Consider the following 10,750-nt stretch of genomic DNA (forward strand, 5'->3'; position numbering starts at 1 on the left):
GCCGCAGAGCGGGAAACCTAGCAAAGCCCCGCCCTGGAAAAATAGCACGTGCCAACGCCGGAATCGTCATCATACAACAACTACAAATACAACATCATCATCTATTTTTGTCTTTTAAGACTTCCCGCCCCAAAGAGGGGAAGCTGCACCGTTCCTGGAAACACTGCAATACCAGGTCGATGCGTGGAGTGGACGGAGCAAGCCCCTGTTCCATCTCCCTGTTCCAAAAATCAATTTAATATTTGGTCCCCAGATAGGGGACGTATCAGATATTAAACTGATAAGAACAGATACTACACTTGATCTTAGCCAAAAGGCCGAGAAGCGATAGCCTGTAAAACTGCGGCAAATGAACAATTCCTCTTCGGCGCCCGTCTCCCCCGTAGGTCTGGCCGTGGCTGACCGAGTGTAGTTGCAAAGGGCCAACGGAAGGCTTCGAGCGAGAAAGCAGTTGAAGCCAGGACTGCACCTTCGCAGAAATCCAACAGGCGGCATCGTCGACGTCGAGGGCCCAGCCGCAGAGCGGGAAACGTAGCAAAGCCCCACCCTGAAAAATAGCACGTGCCAATGCAGAAATCATCATCATCATCATCATCATCAAAAACAACAACAACAACAACAACAACAACAACAACAACAACAACAACAACAACAACAACAACAACAACAACAACAACAACAACAACAACAACAACAACAACAACAACAACAACAACAACAACAACAACAACAACGACGTCGACGTCGACGTCGACGTCGAGGGCCCAGCCGCAGAGCGGGAAACCTAGCAAAGCCCCGCCCTGGAAAAATAGCACGTGCCAACGCCGGAATCGTCATCATACAACAACTACAAATACAACATCATCATCTATTTTTGTCTTTTAAGACTTCCCGCCCCAAAGAGGGGAAGCTGCACCGTTCCTGGAAACACTGCAATACCAGGTCGATGCGTGGAGTGGACGGAGCAAGCCCCTGTTCCATCTCCCTGTTCCAAAAATCAATTTAATATTTGGTCCCCAGATAGGGGACGTATCAGATATTAAACTGATAAGAACAGATACTACACTTGATCTTAGCCAAAAGGCCGAGAAGCGATAGCCTGTAAAACTGCGGCAAATGAACAATTCCTCTTCGGCGCCCGTCTCCCCCGTAGGTCTGGCCGTGGCTGACCGAGTGTAGTTGCAAAGGGCCAACGGAAGGCTTCGAGCGAGAAAGCAGTTGAAGCCAGGACTGCACCTTCGCAGAAATCCAACAGGCGGCATCGTCGACGTCGAGGGCCCAGCCGCAGAGCGGGAAACGTAGCAAAGCCCCACCCTGAAAAATAGCACGTGCCAATGCAGAAATCATCATCATCATCATCATCATCAAAAACAACAACAACAACAACAACAACAACAACAACAACAACAACAACAACAACAACAACAACAACAACAACAACAACAACAACAACAACAACAACAACAACAACAACAACAACAACAACAACAACAACAACAACGACGTCGACGTCGACGTCGACGTCGAGGGCCCAGCCGCAGAGCGGGAAACCTAGCAAAGCCCCGCCCTGGAAAAATAGCACGTGCCAACGCCGGAATCGTCATCATACAACAACTACAAATACAACATCATCATCTATTTTTGTCTTTTAAGACTTCCCGCCCCAAAGAGGGGAAGCTGCACCGTTCCTGGAAACACTGCAATACCAGGTCGATGCGTGGAGTGGACGGAGCAAGCCCCTGTTCCATCTCCCTGTTCCAAAAATCAATTTAATATTTGGTCCCCAGATAGGGGACGTATCAGATATTAAACTGATAAGAACAGATACTACACTTGATCTTAGCCAAAAGGCCGAGAAGCGATAGCCTGTAAAACTGCGGCAAATGAACAATTCCTCTTCGGCGCCCGTCTCCCCCGTAGGTCTGGCCGTGGCTGACCGAGTGTAGTTGCAAAGGGCCAACGGAAGGCTTCGAGCGAGAAAGCAGTTGAAGCCAGGACTGCACCTTCGCAGAAATCCAACAGGCGGCATCGTCGACGTCGAGGGCCCAGCCGCAGAGCGGGAAACGTAGCAAAGCCCCACCCTGAAAAATAGCACGTGCCAATGCAGAAATCATCATCATCATCATCATCATCAAAAACAACAACAACAACAACAACAACAACAACAACAACAACAACAACAACAACAACAACAACAACAACAACAACAACAACAACAACAACAACAACAACAACAACAACAACAACAACAACAACAACAACAACGTCGACGTCGACGTCGACGTCGAGGGCCCAGCCGCAGAGCGGGAAACCTAGCAAAGCCCCGCCCTGGAAAAATAGCACGTGCCAACGCCGGAATCGTCATCATACAACAACTACAAATACAACATCATCATCTATTTTTGTCTTTTAAGACTTCCCGCCCCAAAGAGGGGAAGCTGCACCGTTCCTGGAAACACTGCAATACCAGGTCGATGCGTGGAGTGGACGGAGCAAGCCCCTGTTCCATCTCCCTGTTCCAAAAATCAATTTAATATTTGGTCCCCAGATAGGGGACGTATCAGATATTAAACTGATAAGAACAGATACTACACTTGATCTTAGCCAAAAGGCCGAGAAGCGATAGCCTGTAAAACTGCGGCAAATGAACAATTCCTCTTCGGCGCCCGTCTCCCCCGTAGGTCTGGCCGTGGCTGACCGAGTGTAGTTGCAAAGGGCCAACGGAAGGCTTCGAGCGAGAAAGCAGTTGAAGCCAGGACTGCACCTTCGCAGAAATCCAACAGGCGGCATCGTCGACGTCGAGGGCCCAGCCGCAGAGCGGGAAACGTAGCAAAGCCCCACCCTGAAAAATAGCACGTGCCAATGCAGAAATCATCATCATCATCATCATCATCAAAAACAACAACAACAACAACAACAACAACAACAACAACAACAACAACAACAACAACAACAACAACAACAACAACAACAACAACAACAACAACAACAACAACAACAACAACAACAACAACAACAACAACAACAACAACAACGACGTCGACGTCGACGTCGACGTCGAGGGCCCAGCCGCAGAGCGGGAAACCTAGCAAAGCCCCGCCCTGGAAAAATAGCACGTGCCAACGCCGGAATCGTCATCATACAACAACTACAAATACAACATCATCATCTATTTTTGTCTTTTAAGACTTCCCGCCCCAAAGAGGGGAAGCTGCACCGTTCCTGGAAACACTGCAATACCAGGTCGATGCGTGGAGTGGACGGAGCAAGCCCCTGTTCCATCTCCCTGTTCCAAAAATCAATTTAATATTTGGTCCCCAGATAGGGGACGTATCAGATATTAAACTGATAAGAACAGATACTACACTTGATCTTAGCCAAAAGGCCGAGAAGCGATAGCCTGTAAAACTGCGGCAAATGAACAATTCCTCTTCGGCGCCCGTCTCCCCCGTAGGTCTGGCCGTGGCTGACCGAGTGTAGTTGCAAAGGGCCAACGGAAGGCTTCGAGCGAGAAAGCAGTTGAAGCCAGGACTGCACCTTCGCAGAAATCCAACAGGCGGCATCGTCGACGTCGAGGGCCCAGCCGCAGAGCGGGAAACGTAGCAAAGCCCCACCCTGAAAAATAGCACGTGCCAATGCAGAAATCATCATCATCATCATCATCATCAAAAACAACAACAACAACAACAACAACAACAACAACAACAACAACAACAACAACAACAACAACAACAACAACAACAACAACAACAACAACAACAACAACAACAACAACAACAACAACAACAACAACAACAACAACAACAACAACAACGACGTCGACGTCGACGTCGACGTCGAGGGCCCAGCCGCAGAGCGGGAAACCTAGCAAAGCCCCGCCCTGGAAAAATAGCACGTGCCAACGCCGGAATCGTCATCATACAACAACTACAAATACAACATCATCATCTATTTTTGTCTTTTAAGACTTCCCGCCCCAAAGAGGGGAAGCTGCACCGTTCCTGGAAACACTGCAATACCAGGTCGATGCGTGGAGTGGACGGAGCAAGCCCCTGTTCCATCTCCCTGTTCCAAAAATCAATTTAATATTTGGTCCCCAGATAGGGGACGTATCAGATATTAAACTGATAAGAACAGATACTACACTTGATCTTAGCCAAAAGGCCGAGAAGCGATAGCCTGTAAAACTGCGGCAAATGAACAATTCCTCTTCGGCGCCCGTCTCCCCCGTAGGTCTGGCCGTGGCTGACCGAGTGTAGTTGCAAAGGGCCAACGGAAGGCTTCGAGCGAGAAAGCAGTTGAAGCCAGGACTGCACCTTCGCAGAAATCCAACAGGCGGCATCGTCGACGTCGAGGGCCCAGCCGCAGAGCGGGAAACGTAGCAAAGCCCCACCCTGAAAAATAGCACGTGCCAATGCAGAAATCATCATCATCATCATCATCATCAAAAACAACAACAACAACAACAACAACAACAACAACAACAACAACAACAACAACAACAACAACAACAACAACAACAACAACAACAACAACAACAACAACAACAACAACAACAACAACAACGACGTCGACGTCGACGTCGACGTCGAGGGCCCAGCCGCAGAGCGGGAAACCTAGCAAAGCCCCGCCCTGGAAAAATAGCACGTGCCAACGCCGGAATCGTCATCATACAACAACTACAAATACAACATCATCATCTATTTTTGTCTTTTAAGACTTCCCGCCCCAAAGAGGGGAAGCTGCACCGTTCCTGGAAACACTGCAATACCAGGTCGATGCGTGGAGTGGACGGAGCAAGCCCCTGTTCCATCTCCCTGTTCCAAAAATCAATTTAATATTTGGTCCCCAGATAGGGGACGTATCAGATATTAAACTGATAAGAACAGATACTACACTTGATCTTAGCCAAAAGGCCGAGAAGCGATAGCCTGTAAAACTGCGGCAAATGAACAATTCCTCTTCGGCGCCCGTCTCCCCCGTAGGTCTGGCCGTGGCTGACCGAGTGTAGTTGCAAAGGGCCAACGGAAGGCTTCGAGCGAGAAAGCAGTTGAAGCCAGGACTGCACCTTCGCAGAAATCCAACAGGCGGCATCGTCGACGTCGAGGGCCCAGCCGCAGAGCGGGAAACGTAGCAAAGCCCCACCCTGAAAAATAGCACGTGCCAATGCAGAAATCATCATCATCATCATCATCATCACAACAACAACAACAACAACAACAACAACAACAACAACAACAACAACAACAACAACAACAACAACAACAACAACAACAACAACAACAACAACAACAACAACAACAACAACAACAACAACAACAACAACAACAACGACGTCGACGTCGACGTCGACGTCGAGGGCCCAGCCGCAGAGCGGGAAACCTAGCAAAGCCCCGCCCTGGAAAAATAGCACGTGCCAACGCCGGAATCGTCATCATACAACAACTACAAATACAACATCATCATCTATTTTTGTCTTTTAAGACTTCCCGCCCCAAAGAGGGGAAGCTGCACCGTTCCTGGAAACACTGCAATACCAGGTCGATGCGTGGAGTGGACGGAGCAAGCCCCTGTTCCATCTCCCTGTTCCAAAAATCAATTTAATATTTGGTCCCCAGATAGGGGACGTATCAGATATTAAACTGATAAGAACAGATACTACACTTGATCTTAGCCAAAAGGCCGAGAAGCGATAGCCTGTAAAACTGCGGCAAATGAACAATTCCTCTTCGGCGCCCGTCTCCCCCGTAGGTCTGGCCGTGGCTGACCGAGTGTAGTTGCAAAGGGCCAACGGAAGGCTTCGAGCGAGAAAGCAGTTGAAGCCAGGACTGCACCTTCGCAGAAATCCAACAGGCGGCATCGTCGACGTCGAGGGCCCAGCCGCAGAGCGGGAAACGTAGCAAAGCCCCACCCTGAAAAATAGCACGTGCCAATGCAGAAATCATCATCATCATCATCATCATCAAAAACAACAACAACAACAACAACAACAACAACAACAACAACAACAACAACAACAACAACAACAACAACAACAACAACAACAACAACAACAACAACAACAACAACAACAACAACAACAACAACGTCGACGTCGACGTCGACGTCGAGGGCCCAGCCGCAGAGCGGGAAACCTAGCAAAGCCCCGCCCTGGAAAAATAGCACGTGCCAACGCCGGAATCGTCATCATACAACAACTACAAATACAACATCATCATCTATTTTTGTCTTTTAAGACTTCCCGCCCCAAAGAGGGGAAGCTGCACCGTTCCTGGAAACACTGCAATACCAGGTCGATGCGTGGAGTGGACGGAGCAAGCCCCTGTTCCATCTCCCTGTTCCAAAAATCAATTTAATATTTGGTCCCCAGATAGGGGACGTATCAGATATTAAACTGATAAGAACAGATACTACACTTGATCTTAGCCAAAAGGCCGAGAAGCGATAGCCTGTAAAACTGCGGCAAATGAACAATTCCTCTTCGGCGCCCGTCTCCCCCGTAGGTCTGGCCGTGGCTGACCGAGTGTAGTTGCAAAGGGCCAACGGAAGGCTTCGAGCGAGAAAGCAGTTGAAGCCAGGACTGCACCTTCGCAGAAATCCAACAGGCGGCATCGTCGACGTCGAGGGCCCAGCCGCAGAGCGGGAAACGTAGCAAAGCCCCACCCTGAAAAATAGCACGTGCCAATGCAGAAATCATCATCATCATCATCATCATCAAAAACAACAACAACAACAACAACAACAACAACAACAACAACAACAACAACAACAACAACAACAACAACAACAACAACAACAACAACAACAACAACAACAACAACAACAACAACAACAACAACAACAACAACAACAACAACGACGTCGACGTCGACGTCGACGTCGAGGGCCCAGCCGCAGAGCGGGAAACCTAGCAAAGCCCCGCCCTGGAAAAATAGCACGTGCCAACGCCGGAATCGTCATCATACAACAACTACAAATACAACATCATCATCTATTTTTGTCTTTTAAGACTTCCCGCCCCAAAGAGGGGAAGCTGCACCGTTCCTGGAAACACTGCAATACCAGGTCGATGCGTGGAGTGGACGGAGCAAGCCCCTGTTCCATCTCCCTGTTCCAAAAATCAATTTAATATTTGGTCCCCAGATAGGGGACGTATCAGATATTAAACTGATAAGAACAGATACTACACTTGATCTTAGCCAAAAGGCCGAGAAGCGATAGCCTGTAAAACTGCGGCAAATGAACAATTCCTCTTCGGCGCCCGTCTCCCCCGTAGGTCTGGCCGTGGCTGACCGAGTGTAGTTGCAAAGGGCCAACGGAAGGCTTCGAGCGAGAAAGCAGTTGAAGCCAGGACTGCACCTTCGCAGAAATCCAACAGGCGGCATCGTCGACGTCGAGGGCCCAGCCGCAGAGCGGGAAACGTAGCAAAGCCCCACCCTGAAAAATAGCACGTGCCAATGCAGAAATCATCATCATCATCATCATCATCAAAAACAACAACAACAACAACAACAACAACAACAACAACAACAACAACAACAACAACAACAACAACAACAACAACAACAACAACAACAACAACAACAACAACAACAACAACAACAACAACAACAACAACAACAACAACAACAACGACGTCGACGTCGACGTCGACGTCGAGGGCCCAGCCGCAGAGCGGGAAACCTAGCAAAGCCCCGCCCTGGAAAAATAGCACGTGCCAACGCCGGAATCGTCATCATACAACAACTACAAATACAACATCATCATCTATTTTTGTCTTTTAAGACTTCCCGCCCCAAAGAGGGGAAGCTGCACCGTTCCTGGAAACACTGCAATACCAGGTCGATGCGTGGAGTGGACGGAGCAAGCCCCTGTTCCATCTCCCTGTTCCAAAAATCAATTTAATATTTGGTCCCCAGATAGGGGACGTATCAGATATTAAACTGATAAGAACAGATACTACACTTGATCTTAGCCAAAAGGCCGAGAAGCGATAGCCTGTAAAACTGCGGCAAATGAACAATTCCTCTTCGGCGCCCGTCTCCCCCGTAGGTCTGGCCGTGGCTGACCGAGTGTAGTTGCAAAGGGCCAACGGAAGGCTTCGAGCGAGAAAGCAGTTGAAGCCAGGACTGCACCTTCGCAGAAATCCAACAGGCGGCATCGTCGACGTCGAGGGCCCAGCCGCAGAGCGGGAAACGTAGCAAAGCCCCACCCTGAAAAATAGCACGTGCCAATGCAGAAATCATCATCATCATCATCATCATCAAAAACAACAACAACAACAACAACAACAACAACAACAACAACAACAACAACAACAACAACAACAACAACAACAACAACAACAACAACAACAACAACAACAACAACAACAACAACAACAACAACAACAACAACGACGTCGACGTCGACGTCGACGTCGAGGGCCCAGCCGCAGAGCGGGAAACCTAGCAAAGCCAATCGTCATCATACAACAACTACAAATACAACATCATCATCTATTTTTGTCTTTTAAGACTTCCCGCCCCAAAGAGGGGAAGCTGCACCGTTCCTGGAAACACTGCAATACCAGGTCGATGCGTGGAGTGGACGGAGCAAGCCCCTGTTCCATCTCCCTGTTCCAAAAATCAATTTAATATTTGGTCCCCAGATAGGGGACGTATCAGATATTAAACTGATAAGAACAGATACTACACTTGATCTTAGCCAAAAGGCCGAGAAGCGATAGCCTGTAAAACTGCGGCAAATGAACAATTCCTCTTCGGCGCCCGTCTCCCCCGTAGGTCTGGCCGTGGCTGACCGAGTGTAGTTGCAAAGGGCCAACGGAAGGCTTCGAGCGAGAAAGCAGTTGAAGCCAGGACTGCACCTTCGCAGAAATCCAACAGGCGGCATCGTCGACGTCGAGGGCCCAGCCGCAGAGCGGGAAACGTAGCAAAGCCCCACCCTGAAAAATAGCACGTGCCAATGCAGAAATCATCATCATCATCATCATCATCAAAAACAACAACAACAACAACAACAACAACAACAACAACAACAACAACAACAACAACAACAACAACAACAACAACAACAACAACAACAACAACAACAACAACAACAACAACAACAACAACAACAACGTCGACGTCGACGTCGACGTCGAGGGCCCAGCCGCAGAGCGGGAAACCTAGCAAAGCCCCGCCCTGGAAAAATAGCACGTGCCAACGCCGGAATCGTCATCATACAACAACTACAAATACAACATCATCATCTATTTTTGTCTTTTAAGACTTCCCGCCCCAAAGAGGGGAAGCTGCACCGTTCCTGGAAACACTGCAATACCAGGTCGATGCGTGGAGTGGACGGAGCAAGCCCCTGTTCCATCTCCCTGTTCCAAAAATCAATTTAATATTTGGTCCCCAGATAGGGGACGTATCAGATATTAAACTGATAAGAACAGATACTACACTTGATCTTAGCCAAAAGGCCGAGAAGCGATAGCCTGTAAAACTGCGGCAAATGAACAATTCCTCTTCGGCGCCCGTCTCCCCCGTAGGTCTGGCCGTGGCTGACCGAGTGTAGTTGCAAAGGGCCAACGGAAGGCTTCGAGCGAGAAAGCAGTTGAAGCCAGGACTGCACCTTCGCAGAAATCCAACAGGCGGCATCGTCGACGTCGAGGGCCCAGCCGCAGAGCGGGAAACGTAGCAAAGCCCCACCCTGAAAAATAGCACGTGCCAATGCAGAAATCATCATCATCATCATCATCATCAAAAACAACAACAACAACAACAACAACAACAACAACAACAACAACAACAACAACAACAACAACAACAACAACAACAACAACAACAACAACAACAACAACAACAACAACAACAACAACAACAACAACAACAACAACAACAACGACGTCGACGTCGACGTCGACGTCGAGGGCCCAGCCGCAGAGCGGGAAACCTAGCAAAGCCCCGCCCTGGAAAAATAGCACGTGCCAACGCCGGAATCGTCATCATACAACAACTACAAATACAACATCATCATCTATTTTTGTCTTTTAAGACTTCCCGCCCCAAAGAGGGGAAGCTGCACCGTTCCTGGAAACACTGCAATACCAGGTCGATGCGTGGAGTGGACGGAGCAAGCCCCTGTTCCATCTCCCTGTTCCAAAAATCAATTTAATATTTGGTCCCCAGATAGGGGACGTATCAGATATTAAACTGATAAGAACAGATACTACACTTGATCTTAGCCAAAAGGCCGAGAAGCGATAGCCTGTAAAACTGCGGCAAATGAACAATTCCTCTTCGGCGCCCGTCTCCCCCGTAGGTCTGGCCGTGGCTGACCGAGTGTAGTTGCAAAGGGCCAACGGAAGGCTTCGAGCGAGAAAGCAGTTGAAGCCAGGACTGCACCTTCGCAGAAATCCAACAGGCGGCATCGTCGACGTCGAGGGCCCAGCCGCAGAGCGGGAAACGTAGCAAAGCCCCACCCTGAAAAATAGCACGTGCCAATGCAGAAATCATCATCATCATCATCATCATCAAAAACAACAACAACAACAACAACAACAACAACAACAACAACAACAACAACAACAACAACAACAACAACAACAACAACAACAACAACAACAACAACAACAACAACAACAACAACAACAACAACAACAACAACAACAACAACGACGTCGACGTCGACGTCGACGTCGAGGGCCCAGCCGCAGAGCGGGAAACCTAGCAAAGCCCCGCCCTGGAAAAATAGCACGTGC

The 10,750-nt window shown here is 48.8% G+C and overlaps 14 non-coding genes across 14 annotated transcripts; all 14 read right to left on the minus strand.

Moving 5' to 3' along the window:
• Positions 1-138: 138 nt before the first annotated feature.
• LOC139243918 (U2 spliceosomal RNA) lies at positions 139-329 on the minus strand. The gene has a single exon (XR_011589770.1). It is a non-coding gene; the product is annotated as a U2 spliceosomal RNA (small nuclear RNA).
• A 576-nt stretch (positions 330-905) lies between these two features.
• LOC139243919 (U2 spliceosomal RNA) lies at positions 906-1,096 on the minus strand. The gene has a single exon (XR_011589771.1). It is a non-coding gene; the product is annotated as a U2 spliceosomal RNA (small nuclear RNA).
• A 576-nt stretch (positions 1,097-1,672) lies between these two features.
• On the minus strand, positions 1,673-1,863 carry LOC139243920 (U2 spliceosomal RNA). The gene has a single exon (XR_011589772.1). It is a non-coding gene; the product is annotated as a U2 spliceosomal RNA (small nuclear RNA).
• A 570-nt stretch (positions 1,864-2,433) lies between these two features.
• LOC139243921 (U2 spliceosomal RNA) lies at positions 2,434-2,624 on the minus strand. Its single transcript, XR_011589773.1, has one exon. It is a non-coding gene; the product is annotated as a U2 spliceosomal RNA (small nuclear RNA).
• Positions 2,625-3,206: 582 nt separating this feature from the next.
• On the minus strand, positions 3,207-3,397 carry LOC139243922 (U2 spliceosomal RNA). Its single transcript, XR_011589774.1, has one exon. It is a non-coding gene; the product is annotated as a U2 spliceosomal RNA (small nuclear RNA).
• Positions 3,398-3,985: 588 nt separating this feature from the next.
• LOC139243923 (U2 spliceosomal RNA) lies at positions 3,986-4,176 on the minus strand. The gene has a single exon (XR_011589775.1). It is a non-coding gene; the product is annotated as a U2 spliceosomal RNA (small nuclear RNA).
• Positions 4,177-4,737: 561 nt separating this feature from the next.
• On the minus strand, positions 4,738-4,928 carry LOC139243925 (U2 spliceosomal RNA). The gene has a single exon (XR_011589776.1). It is a non-coding gene; the product is annotated as a U2 spliceosomal RNA (small nuclear RNA).
• A 575-nt stretch (positions 4,929-5,503) lies between these two features.
• LOC139243927 (U2 spliceosomal RNA) lies at positions 5,504-5,694 on the minus strand. Its single transcript, XR_011589778.1, has one exon. It is a non-coding gene; the product is annotated as a U2 spliceosomal RNA (small nuclear RNA).
• A 561-nt stretch (positions 5,695-6,255) lies between these two features.
• Positions 6,256-6,446, minus strand: LOC139243928 (U2 spliceosomal RNA). The gene has a single exon (XR_011589779.1). It is a non-coding gene; the product is annotated as a U2 spliceosomal RNA (small nuclear RNA).
• Positions 6,447-7,028: 582 nt separating this feature from the next.
• Positions 7,029-7,219, minus strand: LOC139243929 (U2 spliceosomal RNA). The gene has a single exon (XR_011589780.1). It is a non-coding gene; the product is annotated as a U2 spliceosomal RNA (small nuclear RNA).
• Positions 7,220-7,804: 585 nt separating this feature from the next.
• Positions 7,805-7,995, minus strand: LOC139243931 (U2 spliceosomal RNA). Its single transcript, XR_011589781.1, has one exon. It is a non-coding gene; the product is annotated as a U2 spliceosomal RNA (small nuclear RNA).
• A 540-nt stretch (positions 7,996-8,535) lies between these two features.
• Positions 8,536-8,726, minus strand: LOC139243932 (U2 spliceosomal RNA). Its single transcript, XR_011589782.1, has one exon. It is a non-coding gene; the product is annotated as a U2 spliceosomal RNA (small nuclear RNA).
• Positions 8,727-9,290: 564 nt separating this feature from the next.
• Positions 9,291-9,481, minus strand: LOC139243933 (U2 spliceosomal RNA). The gene has a single exon (XR_011589783.1). It is a non-coding gene; the product is annotated as a U2 spliceosomal RNA (small nuclear RNA).
• A 582-nt stretch (positions 9,482-10,063) lies between these two features.
• Positions 10,064-10,254, minus strand: LOC139243934 (U2 spliceosomal RNA). The gene has a single exon (XR_011589784.1). It is a non-coding gene; the product is annotated as a U2 spliceosomal RNA (small nuclear RNA).
• Between the last annotated feature and the right edge of the window lie 496 nt (positions 10,255-10,750).

This window comes from Pristiophorus japonicus, unplaced genomic scaffold (genome assembly GCF_044704955.1).
Source record: "Pristiophorus japonicus isolate sPriJap1 unplaced genomic scaffold, sPriJap1.hap1 HAP1_SCAFFOLD_1924, whole genome shotgun sequence".
Taxonomy (NCBI): Eukaryota; Metazoa; Chordata; class Chondrichthyes; family Pristiophoridae; genus Pristiophorus; species Pristiophorus japonicus.